Below are 15,080 nucleotides of genomic sequence, written 5' to 3'. Positions count from 1 at the left end.
CCTTGTCAGACACACACTGTGGGAGACGTACATATTGTGGTCTTCCTGTCAGGTAATCAACAATCCAGGACACCAGAGAAGCATCCACCTGCATCGCTGCTAACTTATCACCCAGGAGGGTCGGCCTGATGGTGTTGAAAGCACTGGAAAAGTCAAAAAACATGACCCTCACAGTGCTCGCCGGCTGGTCCAGATGGGTGTAGACACGATTGAGCAGGTAGATGATGGCGTCCTCTGTTCCGAGACGAGGCTGATAAGCGAACTGAAGGGGATCCAGATGTGGTCTTACTATGGGTCGCAGCTGGTCCAGGATGAGCCTTTCCAGGGTCTTCATGATGTGGGAGGTCAATGCCACGGGCCTATAATCCTGGGGGCCACTGGGACGAGGCGTCTTTGGTACAGGGACGAGGCATGATGTCTTCCACATCACCGGGACCCTCTGCAGACTCAGACTCAGCATAAACAGTTTATGAAAGACTCCACACAGCTGGGGGGCACAGGCCTTGAGGACAAGGGGACTCACTCCGTCTGGTCCAGCAGACTTGCCTGAGTGAAGTCTCCTCATTTGCATCTCAACCTGGTATTGAGTGAAGGTGATGGGTGGGGGAGGGGTGTCAGGAATCTCACAGGAGGCAACATGTGAAGAGAGAGGCTGGCACAGTGGTGTGGCTCTGGATTCCAGGCTGACTGCAGGTGAGGTTGTGGGGGTGGGAGCAGACACTGTGGTGTCGAATCTATTGAAAAACAGATTCAACTCGTCGGCTCTATTCTCACCTCCCTCAGCTCCCCTGCTGTTGGTTGGCCTGAATCCAGTAATGGTCTTCATGCCCCTCCACACCTCTCTCATGCTGTTCTGCTGGAGTTTCCACTCCAGCTTCCTCCTGTAATTGTCCTTAGCCTCTCTGATCTTGTCCTTTAGTAACACCTGGACCTTCCTCACCTCCTCTTTGTTGCCCCCTCTGAAAGCCCTCTTCTTGTTGTTGAGGAGGGCTTTGATGTCCTTAGTCACCCACGGCTTGTTATTTGGGTAACAATGAACAGTCTGAGCTGGAACAATGGAGTCGGTGCAGAAAGTTATGTAGTCTGTGATACACTCAGTAAGCCCATTGATGTCCTCGGCGTGAGGCTCACAGAGTGTTTCCCAGTCGGTCACCTCGAAACAGCCCTGTAGTTCCGCTATTGCCTCCTCTGACCACCTCCTAACAGTCCTGGTGGTCACAGGTTCCCTCCTCACAATTGGCACATAGCGGGGGGTGAGGTGAATCAGGTTATGATCTGACCTACCAAGTGGGGGGAGGGAGGAGGAGCTGTATGCATCCTTGACGTTAGCATACAGTAAGTCTAAAGTTTTCTCTCCCCTGGTGGGACAGTCCACATATTGTTTGAATGTTGGTAGTGTATTGTCCAGTGATACATGGTTGAAGTCACCCGAGATCACAATAAAGGCACTCGGGTGCTGAGTCTGTAGCCGAGCTATGGCAGAGTGGATAGTGTCACATGCAGCTGTGGGGTTAGCAGAGGGGGGAACATAAACAGCCACCAAGATGACGTGAGAGAATTCCCTGGGTAAATAATACGGCCTGAGTCCAACAGCACACAGTTCAGTGTCCGGGCAACAAATCCTTTCTTTGATTGTTATGTTGGCAGGGTTACACCACCGGTTGTTAACTAAAACAGCAAGCCCCCCTCCTTTACGCTTACCGCTAGCGATGCTGTCCCTGTCCGCCCGAACAGTGTGGAAGCCTTCCACGGAAGCATTCTCATCGGGAATGACCTGGTGCAGCCATGATTCGGTGAAACACATCAGGCTACACTCTCGGTATTCCCTCTGACTCCGTACCAGTGCTGAGAGCTCGTCGATTTTACTCTGGTCCTACTCAGAGAAAAATGTATAGCTTTGAAAATGTTTTGCCACTTGATATAGGATTTTATCTAGTGAGTAACTGCAAGCTTCTTTTGTTATTTTAATTTTATAATGTGCCAGCTGTTTTCAATGAGTGACATATCCAGACACAGGACCAACAGATTAGCACCTTTATTAGAGTCATGCTCCTCTATATGCTTGTATTATGGCAGTATGGGTAGCAGCATTTCTTCTACCAAAATTTGATTGTTGTTCAGCTTTAATGCTTTTCATACATTTTGGAAATGCTACTAAGCAGTGATTTCAAAAATATTTACACAAATTATGCCATAATGTAATGTACTCAATTATAGCCATTTGATGGCGTTTTTCACATTTGTGACTGTTGCTGACCCTTTGCCAAATTAACTTTATTAAATGTGAGATTGCCTGTGGATGTGTGCTTTATATTTACTTAACTTTTCCAGTATTTTTTCGAAAATATTTTGCTCACTATAAATTCATAGTAGTATTTTTTTGGTAAATGGCCTGTATTTATATAGCGCTTTACTAGTCCCTAAGGACCCCAAAGCGCTTTACATATCCAGTCATCCACCCATTCACACACACATTCACACACTGGTGATGGCAAGCTACATTGTAGCCACAGCCACCCTGGGGCGCACTGACAGTTTTTAGTTTAATAGTGACCTAAAAGAGGGTTTAAAAGAGTTGTAAAGTCAGTCCAACTCATTGGAAACAGAACTGTAGATACCAAAACCTATGAGTCATTCCTTTCAGTGGTTTAGCCATGCATCTGCCAGTTTAAAAGGATCCAGGCAGTTTGGATTCTGTACAAAATAAACATCAAAATTGGTTTAAAAAATAACTGCATTATCCTCATTTTCAAGAAGAGTCAACTGCCTTTACTCATAAAAAAAAAAGTCTAACTAAAAAACTACAAATAATTTATGAAAACTACAAAATATGATGAAAAAATAAATTGTAACATTGGCATCAATTGCAAATTACTTACATTTCATTTCAAAATGCATTGCCGAATTTCATTTGTCAAAAGAATATGTAAGTAACATGTGTTTTTTTATGTGTGAATGCAGCTGAGATACTTCCCTGAGGTTACAGGGACATTATGTTTGCTGTTATGTACAGATATTTGGGTCAGCACCAGCTTCTGCATTATTGTTTCATGAGAAAAATTCCTCAGTGCAGTTTATGGCTTCTTGGATACACTAAAACGGTTTAAAACCTCAAGCAGCCAAGAAACTTTTGCAACACACAAAACAGACATGGCAAAATATAAAACGTTTTGTTTTTTTTCTTATCTGTTATTTCACATCAGAAATCATTTACAGGAATCGTCAACAAGCTTTGGTGATCCAGGCAGCTGGTTCACATGGGCTGATATGATGAAATCATACAAATAATCAGTGTTTTGCCATTTATATGTTGTTTTCCCCAAAACATCCCTAATGACAGCCCACGTGACGCATCACAACTGCTCATGCAGTCAGTAGCTTGTGGAAAATCAAAAATAATATTTGTCTACCAAGCAAAGAAGCACAAATAATATCTTAGTATTTTCTGTAGAGCGAGACCTGCACCATATGGCCTAAAACCTGCTCACATCTGTACTCTGTGGCTGTTTTAACAAGTAATGAACTGTCAAAAGCTCAATTGCATTGAAGTAGAACTGTGAGGCAACTTTTTATACCTCTAATTATAGATGACAGGTTTCATTACTGAATATTTGACAGGATTGCTTGCACTATAGAAGCTGCTCACTTGTGTCGGCTTGCTACATTTTTCTTACCTAATAGAAATTAAACACATTTTTAGTTCACATTGTTGATGCTGTTTCTTTCAGCATATTGAAAGAAATACAAAGCACCTTCATTTTCTGTTTGATAAGTTTGTGTTATTTACAAAGGGATTAAAACTGAATGTCTCAAATTCAGCAGTGCTGAAACATACCTCTGCAGCACATTTTAGGTACCATGTGGGATTATGTTGATATTATCTTCATGGATTTCAGCCATAAAAAAGAAACCATTTATTTTTTACATCTAAAATAAAAAACATTAAAAAAAAACATTTTATCTATTTCTATTTTATCTAGAAAGTGTAACCTACAGTAACATGCAAACCTAGCTACAGATAAAGTTTAATACATTCTGCAGTCAGACTCACAGTGGGCACTATTTTATACATTTACAACTTCTTCTGAAAACATCTGGTGCGGGATCATGTTACTTTTCCATTTGCCTTGTGATTTTCCATGCTCTCTTCAGCAGCGATCTACCAATCAATTATTTGGTCATTTATAAGACCGTTCTTGTCAATAACAACAGTCTCCAATTTCACTTGACTTAGTACAACAGTTTCCACTGCTCATCACCAAAAAGCAACTGTCTTCTCATCTATAAACAAAACAACAGAGTCGGCAAATGCATGTGCAGCATCCCTTTAATAAGCTTTCAGACACTTGTACCTAGTTTTGTTGTGTTGACTTTTATCAGATTCTCCTAATAACATGGGTCATCTGTGCTTGAAATAAACCAGCATTTGAAGGTGCATCAGGCTACAAATTTTGAACACCATTTTTAAACTTTTTTCTTTTTCCGTTGTTTAAAAGTTTTTTCTTTAGCTGTTATTATCATATTTTACTTTACTAATCAGGGCTTATCGATTTTTAATGATCGCAGAACTGCAGAGACATTAGTATTTAAGATGTAACAATAATACAATGAAATGTATATGACAAACCCTATCTGACCAATAAATGTAGAATCTAATGGAAAGTTTCTCTCAGTTTTAACTGATCCCCATCAGCCACTCTACCAAAATAACACTCCAGTCCAGCAAATGTGCATATCAGAGGTTGCCTGGATGCAGCTGCATGAAAGCAGCACTGGCTCCAACAAGCTGTCATATTTCTGGAACACTGGATGTGTTTGATGAAGTTCAACTGCGGCCCCATCGTGTATAGACTTGGCCCTCACAAAGTACAATTTAAAGGTATTCACATGAGATTCCGAGTACAGGTGAGCATTATGTACAAAATACAATCATAGTTTCTTCATTGTGTTTTGCATTTTATTTTATTTTTACCTTGTATGGTCACAAAACTAAGACTATTAAGCCCAACAGCAATGTAGGTCATCTAAGGCTTAGCGCACAGTGACTTATTTTCCATCTCTGCGGTATATTTCATAAAGAAAAGCAGATTCAGAAGTTACATAATCATTCATTCTCTGACAGACAACCAGGAATAATTGCCAAAACAACATAAATTGAGCACAGTTATAATTTTCTGTAAATTTAAATCAGACGGTTTTTTGAGAATCTTTTTCCAAGAGTTTTATTTGCTCTCTTGCTTCACAAGATAGTGTTTTTCTCAAAATGTATGTTACATAAGTATGCTTTTGAGAACTTCCAAACCCACATGTCTTTAATTAGAACATAGTTTTAATTATCCATAAATTTAAAAACAAAAACAGCTTTAATTTACACAACAACATAGTTATCAGTGTTAATGACATTTCGATGGATCCAATCTTATATTCATGTCTGTTCACAAGCAGATTGTGTTTGATGATGAATGCCAAGGTTTCACATAATACCCTGTCTGGCCAAAAGATGCATGAGAATAACATTATAGTACACTGTAAAAGAACAGATTTCACATAGAATGAACACTTGAAACTTCCATAAATGCCATTGTTTTGTTTCTTTCTCCCCACTTTAATGTAATTCAGCTGCAAGAGTCAGTTCTAAAAGCTTTATCTGCTCATAATTAAATAGCAGACATGCACAGACTAATGAACATAGTTGAATATGTACCACAAGACTTTTAACAATTGGATTCTTAAAGATTTTTTTAAAGAACTAAATACATTTTAAGAGCTAAGTAATAATGTTAATAAGAAAAAGCCCACAAAAAAGTTTGATATAACTACATCAAATATCAGATGTATAACTATAAGGTAAGGCTATGGTAATGCTAAATGTCCACAAAATCGGGATATTTATTAAGTGCAAAGCAGTAGCTATTTAAATTGTATAACATGAGTTCAAGGAAATATTGTTTCTGGGGAATTACTCATGTTACTAAGGGTGTGCTTTGAAATGTTAAAACTGGATACAAAATGGGCCAATGTCATTCCAAATAGCAACATAGTTTTTCACTTGGCCCAAAGACATTGCACTTTTGAACTGAATGAGGAAAAATCTGGCACTGAACACTCACAGATGTCTTGGTTAAAGAAATCCCCTCGAATATAATTACACAAATCTCTTTACACAGAGGCAATAACATTAGAATTTGGCTACAGATGCACCATATACGCACTATACCTGCTTTTATATTTTATTACTGCAAAACACTGCAGTAAAGAGAAAGACTTTAGAAAACTTGAATAAAACATAAAAAAGCAATAAAGGCATAAAAAATTGTCGCCACTGTGGTATCACTCAGTTTTGAGTTTGGCAGTTTGGCTGAAAAGTGTTGATTGCTGTTATCGTTGTTGTCATTTTTAAAGGACATTGACATATGGTAAGATGACAGCTCTCTTGCGGATAAGAAAGAGATCTAAAGAGACTCATAAAAACTGCATAAAACATTAACAAAAACACAGCTACCTGCTCTTGATGATGCATACATATCAAGCTGCCTGCAGAAAGTAGACTGAAAGCTAAAGGCTACAACTCAACATGCCTATCATCTGTTTAAATGCTTGCCCTCAGGCAAATGTTCTAGGTCCAAAGCAAGCACTACACAATCAAGAAATATTTTTTATGCCAAATTCATCTGGGAACTCTGACATCAAACAAAATAAATCAATAACACGCTATGTCAATCTAAACCTGGTGCAATACTATTCATTTTTAATTCTATACAAATTTTGGTACACAATTGCAATATTTTTAAGAAACAACTCTGACCAGTTTCACTTTCTTAAGCACATCTGAATGTCTACCTGTGTATGTATGTATGTGTATTTTTTAAAATAAGATATCTGTATGTACCTAAGTTCTGTTTCTCAGTAGTTCTATCAATAGTTCTAACTAGCTAGCTTGATTTGCAAGGTATACCCATAATCCATTAGATGCTAAGTCAGATGCTAATTCAGGCTAGCAAAAACAGGCTTAAACAAAAATTCAGGTTACTTACCAGAAAATCTGAACAGCCAGCTCTTTGGAGCTTCTCTCAGTACAGCTGAAGACTATCCACAAAATAATTCTCAACTGTTTAATATTACTGGCATGTAAATTGATCCTGAAAGGTGAAAAGCAAGTGGCAACTGGTTGCACAGAAGTCTGGAAAAACAGCCTTTGGTTCCCTTGCTCTATAATCTCAATACTGACCAGAAAATCATAAACTACTGCTGACTTTTTTGGTATTAGTCCCTAATATTAAATTTTATTGAAGATATCACAAGTAAAAACAGATGCAGTCAAATTAGCCAACATGATAGCAGCTGCTGCACCATAAACTGTAGTACCAGCAATAACTAGTGACCAGGCCTTACAGTCATAGGAGAGAAGGGTAACATCTCCTGGGTCTAGGAGCGGCTTGCCCCTCTGTTTGGGGAGTGTGACTGTCTGTGCAGTGTCTATTTGTGTCTGTCTACACGTTGGGTGAGTGCCGAGTATTTGGTTGTGTATATGGGGGTGGGAATGCACCCCTGTTCGTCTGTGTCTATATGTCAGGTTGGGTCTTAGACTCAACCTCTCTGGGTACATCTCAGGCCCTCCTAAGTATGGAGGCCTATCTCCCCTCACCACACTCCCTGCCAGCGGCTGATGCCCTCAGACGTTGGTGTGTTGGTGGTTCTTGTCGACTGGGGCTGGGCGCCAATGTATGTACTGGCTCACTCCTGGTGGCCGATTGGCGGGGCCTGGGGCCTGTGGCCCGGCTGGGCCCCTTCCGGGGGTTGGGGTGCCCTCAGGCCTCTGGCCTCTGGGCCTGAAGCTCGGTCCTCTCTGGCACAGCTGGCTGCCGGCAGAGCCCGCGGGCACGCCACTGCAACCCCCTCTGGCCTCTGCTCTGTAGCTGCTAAGTGACCTCTCGTTTGGGGCTCTACTCAGCTCTTCCCAGGAGGGTGGCACGGTTCCCCCCCTTTTGGTGGTCCTCCTCGGGTCCTCGTACTCTGGGGCCTCTGGATGTCTGGGGCCTGGATCTCCTCCATACCTGCTTCATACCCTGGTGGACGGGGCTATGGCTCCCTACACTCCCTAGCAGATCGTTACATGGAGAAACCATTGGAATACAAGCATGCTGATTCACACAGGTATGCACACAGGTGTACACACGGGTGTTCACAGACACGGACTACACCTTTCTTGGCTGCTGCCTCAGAGCACATCGTGCGCTGTCTATCTTGCGTGCTGCACAATAGCGTTTAATATTTAGTATCTACTGTTATACTGCTAGTTAGTTTAGTGATGGTGCTGTATTTATTACGTTGCTCTTTTTTTTTTGTTTGCTTTCTCTTCTGTTTTTTTTCTCCATACAGGTGATCCAGGTGTTTTGTTTGTTTTTCTTTCTTTCTTCCCCCCTTTCTCACCATCTCTTCTCCCCTCTGTTTTTCTTTCTCTCCCTCTCTTTCTTTCATTCTTTCTCAATGTCCTATACCCCAGTCATGTCTGTCCCATTTGTAGCAACCAGAAATAAAATAAATACATAATTATAATAAAGGTCAATCAAAAGGTCAATCAAATGGACCAATATGGCAAGGCCATGATGATCCACTTGGTAAAATAAATCCGCTTGGCATCTTTCTTGGCCTTAAGACAACAATTCTGATGGCTAAAGATCCAAACGGGACACAAAAAAAAAGAAAAAAAGAAGAAAAAAAGAAGCAATAGCTCACTTCAAAAATAAGGTATTACAGGACATTTATGGTACTGGATTAAAGACCTAAATCACATAATAGAGGTATTTGATGCTTGACAAAATACAGTTGTGTCTGAATGACACGTCTTTCTTGTTTTTTTCTTTTTTTTTTTCTTTTTTAAAAATGTTGCCTCTTTACACAACCACAGTGGATTTTAAATGGCAGTCAAGATTAGACTGAAGTGAAAACTTCCAGCTTTATTCAAGGATTTGTATTAACTGATGTGACTGCATATAATAACTGACTGGAAGCGACTTCGCAGTGTAAATGGATAATGACCCACAAATATACTGGAAAAGCGAAAAGTTTCTCAAGGCAAAGAAGGCAATGCCAAAGATTTCAACCCAGCAGGTCATAATCTATAGTTACTCAAGACACAACTGAAGGTAGACATCTACGAAACAGCAACAGCTGGAGATGAAGTGAAGTCCTAAGAAAGCATCTCAAAAGAGAAATCATTAGATTTTTGCCCATGGATTCTGGACTGGACTGGACTTATATTTATTTGTCCAATTAATTTTGAGCCTTTGAAAATGAGGGACATAAAAATGGATGTAATTGCTAAACAATAAATTGAAATGAAACTGAAAGTCTGCTTGTCAGGCGCATCTTGGCTGTTTGATTTATAATACACTGTGGTGGCATATGGAGACCAACTGAGAAAATATTGTTGTTGTTAAAAAATGTATGGGCTTAACTATATAAGAAATGGTCTTCAGTTCAGTGGTGTTACGGCCCTAGCAGGGCCTCCTCCTGAAGGTGCCTGTGTGGGCGTGTCCCACCACTTCTTCTGCCTGAGGTGCCACCTTTCCCTGTAACACAGCTGACTCACATCAGTAATTAAAAGTATTTAAGCCCAGGGAAAGGTGAGCTCTGGGCCAGAGTGCCATTTTGTGTGGTGTTTGCAGCTAGTGAGCTGTGTGTGTGTGTTTTGTGGTGATTGCAGCTAGTGAGCTGTCTGTGTTTTGTGGTGATTGCAGCTAGTGAGCTGTGTTTGTGGTTTCCAGCTAGTGAGCTGCGCTTTCCTTTTGACTTTGCTTTATTGACCAACGCCTGAGTTTTGTTTGTTTTTCTTAAATGGTGATAGCGGCTTGTCCGTCTCTCTTAGTTGAGCTACTTTAATAAAACTCTTTAATTTAACCCTTTTGCCTCCTTGACCTCCTTTTTCTGACCTGGACACCTTTTGTTACTTCCCCCTCACCGCCTAGACCCCTCAGGGGAACGTAACAAGTGGGGGCTCGTCCGGGATCGTTGAAAAGGGAGTTTTGAGTTGGAATTGGTTTTTGATTATCTGGCTGTTTTTTACCTTTGGAGATTCAACTTCCCAGTTTAGTTAGGTGAGTGTCCAGCTGAGCTTTGTTTTAAGTTCTTCCTTCGGGCACTCTTTTGTTGTTTTGCCTTTTTTATTTTCGGAGTAATCCTGGGCGGGGATTAGTTCCCTGTTGGGGGTAGGCAATTCAGGGCTCCGGTCGCTGAAGTTCTGCCTTTCAAGTTGCCTCGAGCCCAGCACGCTCCAGAAGATAGGTAGGTAAAGTTTGCTGTGCTTAGGAACTGGGTAGGTTGTATTTGTTAATGTGTGTGTAGCAAAAGGTAAGTTGGTCAAGAAGAGTAAGTTGTTTGGTTACCATTAATTGTTGGCTAGCCTGTGAGAACTGGCACAGGTGTGTGGTGGTTTTCTTCAGGCTGAAATGGCGTTCCAGTTGAATCAGCTGGAGCTGACGAGCACTGGGCCTACATCTGTTGGTGAACAGGTGTCTAGAAGCTTGTTTGTGGGCAATAACATCCACCTGGTTCCCGTTTTCTGTGAATCCAGTGTTGAGAGCTTCAGTGTATTTGAAAGCATAGCAACTGCATTACAGTGGCCTGAAGACGTGTGGGGGGTGATGTTGCTGTGTAAATTCACAGGTAAGGCTCAGGAAGTTTGCTCTGGTCTGTCTATGCAGGACAGCCTAGTTTATGAAAAGATTAAAAGTGCTGTCCTCCAAGCCTATGAACTTGTGCCTGAGGCCTATAGGCAGAACTTTCGAGGTTTGGAGTTGGCACAGGGTCAGTGCTACCTTGACTTTGCTCGGGAGAAGGCAAAGCTTTTTGGTAGGTGGTGCTCTGCAAGCCAGGTTAAAAGTTTGGGGTCGTTACGTGAGCTCATGCTTGTGGAGGATTTTAAAAACTCTGTTCCTGAGTGTATTGCTCTTTATTTAAGTGAACAGAGGGTTTCCACTTTACAGCAGGCTGCCATACTGGCAGATGAGTTTACCCTAACTCATAAAACAAATGCCGTAGAATGTGACATCCCTTCTCACTACAATACATCTTGGAGAGCTAGGAGGGAGCCAGCTAACGAGGCTGAAAAAGTGGTGGTTTCAAGTTCCAAAGCAAAACTGTTTCTTCTGCCACAAGCCTGGCCATGTGGTTGCTGATTGTGTGAAACTGGCACTTAAGCGGAAAGCGTATCGAAAGGGAAGAAGGCCTGATTTGAAAACAGTCACTCATGGTTCTCAAACTAACAAGGTTGTCAGGCCCAGCAAAGGACCACACTTGGGGCATAGTTGTTTAAGGGGCTCCTGTGGTCAGTGTAAGGGATCAATTAACCCTGAGTGGCCGCTGGTTGACAATTTCCCAGGTCTCCAAAATGGCCTGCAGGGGGACAGGCTGTGTATAAAACCACCAGTAAGACCCGCAACCCTGGCTAACAAACATGCCTGTACCGGTGACTTGAGGAATCGTCTGCAAAGTGTTGCAGAAAGGTCTTCTGACTGCCTGTGTTCTCCACATGTGATGGCTCAAAAAAGCCCTAGCCATCACATGAGACATTGTTTTGAGGGTCTGGGGCCACCTTCAGTAAGTATTTTGAACCCATTGAGATGGGGTTGGCAGCTTCCGCTGACAATGCCTAACCGTTGCTATGGGGTTTGGTAGGTGGAAAACCTGCAATTTGGTGATGCAGTGGTTACGGACTTGATTAATCATTTTGGTTATCGAGATAATTTGACAAACCACGGGTTTGTATTTATGGGAGGGGGTGTTACGGCCCTAGCAGGGCCTCCTCCTGAAGGTGCCTGTGTGGGCGTGTCCCACCACTTCTTCTGCCTGAGGTGCCACCTTTCCCTGTAACACAGCTGACTCACATCAGTAATTAAAAGTATTTAAGCCCAGGGAAAGGTGAGCTCTGGGCCAGAGTGCCATTTTGTGTGGTGTTTGCAGCTAGTGAGCTGTCTGTGTTTTGTGGTGATTGCAGCTAGTGAGCTGTCTGTGTTTTGTGGTGATTGCAGCTAGTGAGCTGTCTGTGTTTTGTGGTGATTGCAGCTAGTGAGCTGTCTGTGTTTTGTGGTGATTGCAGCTAGTGAGCTGTCTGTGTTTTGTGGTGATTGCAGCTAGTGAGCTGCGCTTTCCTTTTGACTTTGCTTTATTGACCAACGCCTGAGTTTTGTTTGTTTTTCTTAAATGGTGATAGCGGCTTGTCCGTCTCTCTTAGTTGAGCTACTTTAATAAAACTCTTTAATTTAACCCTTTTGCCTCCTTGACCTCCTCTTTCTGACCTGGACACCTTTTGTTACTTCCCCCTCACCGCCTAGACCCCTCAGGGGAACGTAACAAGTGGTCTGTAACTATACTACTTTTTCAAAAATCTTTCTAGTTAGCGAGACAGATATTATATTTTATGCACATTTTGGTTGTTTTCATTGTTTTCATTATGCCTTAATCAGTTTCATGTGCGTGACTGAATATTTATAGTAGAATTACTAACTGGGCATGCAAATCATTGTAATGATTAGGTGGCAATTAGACAACCTGAGGATATACAAGTATTTCACACACAAAAACACACACAGTTCCTTGGAATTGCAAATTAAGTGTGTTTATGGGCAGTTCATTTTGTCCTATTCAGAGAAAAATCTGGATTTTTTTTTTCTAAATTTCAATGCAGTTCACTTAATAATGTAATAATGTAATAAATGTTTTTCAGAGATGTTGTTGTGACATTCATAGATTCTTTTAGCACTGAATTGGCATTTAGTATCTACACGTGAAAAAGAAAAAGTAAAACAAAACTTTTTGACTAGTTTGACCAAAGGCAGCTGTAATCTCATGGGGGGTTTTTTTTCCCCCAAATGTCATAGTTGGCTTTGTGCACAAGGATCAAAAGAATGAACCACTTTCTGCATATTTTATCCAACACTGGCAGGTGGACACAGGAGATCTGGTAAACAAGAACTCTGACATCCGGTGATTAGTTTATTCTCTTCGTTTTACTGAAACATCACTGAAAAACGTTGTCAGTACATTTTGTTTCTGGAGGGGTTTCAGCAGTGCATGAACTCACTATACATTTGACCTTGTTCACTGTTTCTGATTTACAACCTGGCAGCAGACCTGAGGATATTCATCATTCTTCTTCAAAGCAGCTCATCACATTGAAGTCCAGCACCTTTCATTACCTGGGCCAACCCAAATATTGTGAAATGCCCTAGTTTTCATGAGCTTTGGCTTGCAGAAGAGCTTCCATGCATGATAAAATAAGGATATTAACTCTTTCATACTGACTACATTGTGAATGGGATAACACTTTTAGCCTATACTGTACAATAGGAAATTTTACATTTCCCAAAATTAAAAGGAATGGTCTTTCCTCCATGTAACACTAAGCATCGTTTCTGTATTTTTGGAACCTACAAACCTAGGGACAGTGTGAACTTACAAACACATTAAAATGTTTTATATTGCTACTTTAAATACCAAGAACAAATTGTCTTAATAGAAGTTTATAAAATCTGTTATGACTGATGCTACAATTGTGTTTTCCTGTGGAACAGAAGCTCTAAACACTGCACAGCTGTTTAACACTCTTTGTTTTATTTCTCTTGGCGTTAGTGACAGCTTTGAGCTTTAAGCCTTTGCTGCTATGAGGCAAACTCAAAATGCAGACTATATGGTAAATGGCCTGCATTTGTATAGCGCTTTTCTAGTCCATAGGACCCCAAAGCGCTTTACACTACATTCAGTCATTCACCCATTCACACACAGGCGATAGCAAGCTACATTGTAGCCACAGCTGCCCTGGGGCGCACTGACAGAGGCGAGGCTGCCGGACACAGGCGCCACCGGGCTCTCTGACCACTACCAGTAGGCAAACACGGGGTTAGTATCTTGCCCAAGGATATTTGGCATGCAGCCAGGGTGCAGCCTGGGATCGAACCACCGACCTTCTGATTAGTGGCTGACCTGCTCTGCCACCTGAGCTACAGCCACTATAACCCTGACCAGGTTTGCACGGTGATCTTGAGATCTTGAAGTACAACAAATTAAGATACCATTCAACAATAATACAATACCTCCTTCCAGACTGTATTTTGGATTGGATTATATTAGACGCTTGACCAAAAATTCCTGAACCCACTTTGAATGCTATCAGTGCATTGCATGGGCATTTAAGATAAGGATGAAATTTAATGTGTAAAGATGATAATATTTTATTTAGTTCAGATTAGTCCGTGATGTCTCCAAATTTTCTTACTTCGTTTCTATTTTATGCATTTTTTATGATGCAAAATATGCATTTTCTCTGGCATGCTATGATGAGGAATCCTCCCAAAAAATCCTGCATTCAGATCCACATATGAATTTACTCCAAAAGTTAATGACTTCCAAGATCATCATTGAATGCAAATAATGGGATTAAGCATTCCCCAGTGATAACTCAAACCAGTGGAACTTTTTTAGAAATCCATGCTAAACATTAACTGTGTGATGATGCCAGGTTTATCGTGTCTTGGACTTGGTACTTAAAATTCATTAATGAAACTAGGGTTGAAACTTTGATAAAAACTTCATTTAGCATGCCCATAACTGGAGGAAATGCAGGATTCTGTATGCTAGGAGGTTACTTAATTTACAAACATTACATATAGGAGTTATCCTTGTGTGGCCAGTAATAGGAGTGTAAAGGCACTATTTCACTCTTTTCCGTCATTAGCTTTTGACCAACAGCTCTCCCCTCCCCCAGCAGTTCCTGAGAGTCATGAGCGACCTCGATGGGATTCCCTGTGCTTTTGTGGTCCAGATTTTCAGTCTGTTATTTCCTCTCTGCTCAGTGGTAGCGCTCTTAGCATGGTGTGTTTCCTTGCCAAAAGCAGATAAAGTTCACAGTTATACAATATGACCTGTCAGAAATCATAAAGCAAAATCTCAAGTGAGATGTTTTCTTTGGCAGAATGTTGTAAATGAAAAACAAGCTAATTGTTCATATGCACTATAAATTTCATATACAGAAAAAAATATGTTTCATTAAGGCAATGGCTGATCTTACCTCATCTTCCCCGTGG

Source organism: Aulonocara sp. 'chitande type north' Nkhata Bay, linkage group LG14, assembly GCF_057382095.1.
Source record: "Aulonocara sp. 'chitande type north' Nkhata Bay isolate Kocher_YH1m ecotype deep benthic linkage group LG14, A_spYH_male_GT1.1, whole genome shotgun sequence".
In the NCBI taxonomy this organism is placed as follows: Eukaryota; Metazoa; Chordata; class Actinopteri; order Cichliformes; family Cichlidae; genus Aulonocara; species Aulonocara sp. 'chitande type north' Nkhata Bay.
Note: the sequence above shows the minus strand (reverse complement) of the source record.